Raw genomic sequence first — 2,789 nt, 5'->3', positions numbered from 1 at the left:
ACTCAGAAATCCACCTGCCTCTGCCTCCCAAGTGCTGGGATTAAAGGCATGCGCCACCACGCCTGGTGGGCATTTTCTTAATTAGTTTTTTTTTTTTTAAATAGGCGAGAGCACAGATCATTGTTTGTGGTGCCATCCCTGGGCTCATAGTCCTGGGTTCTATAAGAAAGGAGACTGAGCAAGCCATGAGGAACAAGCCAGTAGACAGCACCCTTCCATGGCCTCTGCATCAGCTCCTGCCTCCGGGTGCCTGCCCTGTCTGAGTTCCTGTCCTAACTCCCTTTGATAATGGACAGCGATGTGGAAGCGAAAACCAAAGCTTTCCTCCCCAGCTTGCTCTTTGGTCATAGTGTTCCATCACAGCAATAGAAGTTCTAACTAGGACTGTTTGTGATGGGTCTGTGTATGAGCACGTGCTTTTAACCACTGATCTGTCTTTCCAGACCCTTTGTGATTGTTTTTCAAAGAGATTCTTTGTTTTTATGTATATGAGTGCTCTAGCTGCATGTACTGTATGACCATTTCCGGGGACCCCACTCTTGTCTCGGGATAAGGGCTCACCCAGAAATCACGAGAGACCTTAATGATGTAAAAAACATGAGGTAGTTTATTGGCGGAGCTCCGGGCCGATGGGTACCTCACGAAGGAGGTAGAGGCATCGACCAAGTGGCTCGAAAGCTAGGGGTTTTTATAGGGAGGGGTGGGGGCTAGGAGGAATTGGTGCGGTTACACATGATTGGCTCATTTAAATCAGCAGAATGATTACACATCAGCCGAATAGTAGGAACATCTCAGTGGAGCATCTAGTTAATGTGTAATGGGCGGGCCTGCTCGGATGTTCCCAGGCCTGTTCTGCTAGGTTCTCAGCCTCAGGCTTCTAAGCTCACAAACAACTCTCTGGACATGAGTTATAGGTCTTAAATTTCATCTTAAATTTCATTTCTCTTCAGTACACCTCCATGCCAGAAGAGGGCAACATATCTCATTACCACTAGTTGCTGGGAATTGAACTCGATGCCGCCCCAGCCTCCAGTCAGCAGAGGTGGGGAAAAGATGACACGTACACCAAGGCAGGGTTCAAGCAGCTTCTGCTTCTGCTCCCGCTTTATTCTGAGGGATCGCCCAATTTATCCGCATCCATCCTCTGAACTCGCCTCTCACCACTCTTCATCATCCAATCAGCATTCAGCACGCTCTGTACACGAGCCATTCACACAGACAGGGTGTGCGTTGATAGGCCAGTGACTCAATATCATGCTGTATGATGCTATGCGTCAGGCGGGCAGCACATGATCAGTCAAGTGCGCATGATCATTCAGGTGCGCATGTTCAGGTTCTTGGTAAACAAGCAGGGATCACTGGGCTTGGCAATGAGCCAGGGCGCCATCTTGGCCCATGCGGCCACACCTGCTTCCCACACTCAGGTCCTCTGGAAGAGCAGCCAGTGCTCCTAACCTCTGAGCCAGCTCTCCAGCCTTTGTTATGCTGATTTTTAAAACTGTATATTTATTGATATTAGTAAGATGTCTGTGTGTGAATTTCCACTAGGCCTTTGGAAATAATGAAAATGACCTATGGACTCCTTTGCTCCATTCTGCCTCCTGCAAGCCTTTTCTTGTAGTATTCCCGAGGGCAGCCAATCTCAGTTTGAACTTGACTTCCCCCCAGAAACAGTGTGCAGAAGGCAGAAGTGCTCACAGATTAGCATTGGGGAAACCAGGGATGTTAACCACACAGAAAATTCTCCTCGATGAAAGAAATGAAAACCAGCTGTCCATGCCAAAGGCTGGGACCAGATATTGTTCATTTTCTGGTGACCTTTGCTAAGTGTAGAGCCAGGTCTCACATATCCCCCAGACCTCCCAGACCGTCTCTCCCAAACTCACCCTCTCTAGACCTTTCTCTTTAGTTTTGTTTCTCAGCCAATAGAATCCATCTTAAGGGGAGATGTCACATGTATTTTATACCCCAGTGACCTCTATTAGCCAGGGGCCACATCAGATCTTAGGCCTTTAAGCTATAAAACCCATCTTCATGGTAGAGGTCACAGGAGTTTTGCAACAGTTTTTGATGTAGTTACATATTAAGCTTTACTGTGCATTTGGGACTGAAATAATTTTTATATTTTGAGCGGATAAACCAAGCAGCAGACCAGACCAAGGTGTTCCATGTGGGAGAGGTTTATTATGTGGGAATGGAGGAGCGGCGAAGCAGATAGAAGGGTAGAGAAGAGGAGAGAGAGAGAAAGAGGGGGAGAGAAGAAAGAGGAAGAGGAGGAGAAGAGAGCGAGGAGGCGGTGGCTTCCTAATTTATACAGAAAATGACATCACACCAGTGAGGGCGGGAACTGAGCCAAGTGGATTGTGGGATTGAAGGTCGTTGTCCTGGCAATGCAGGTCAAGAGTCACATGGTTCCTGGTGCTAACATTCTTCCCTTCTTCTTATAAAAGAAGGGGAGAAAAGGGGGGGGGAAACCAGTGGTGAAGAGGGAATAGGGGTGTCATGTCTCTTACGCTACTTCCTGCTGTTTAGGGGTGTCGTCAATTTCCAGGGTATATCTGGTCTTCACCATCGGAGTCCGTTTGGTAATCATCTATGGGCAGAGGCTGGTAATCCTGTAACAGGAGCTGGTTAACAGTTTGGTTAGAAATTTTTTGTACTTGTCTCTGAAGGAAGGTAGAGATAAGATTAATAAAACAAGGAGCGAATAATAATGCCAGGAAGATGACCAAGAAAGGTGTTATGAGTGGAAGGATCCACTTCCATATGGGGTTTTCAAAGGTGCCAGA

Source organism: Mus pahari, chromosome 6 (assembly GCF_900095145.1).
Source record: "Mus pahari chromosome 6, PAHARI_EIJ_v1.1, whole genome shotgun sequence".
Lineage (NCBI taxonomy): Eukaryota > Metazoa > Chordata > Mammalia > Rodentia > Muridae > Mus > Mus pahari.
The sequence above is the reverse complement of the archived record's forward strand: the minus strand, read 5'-3'. Positions refer to the sequence as shown.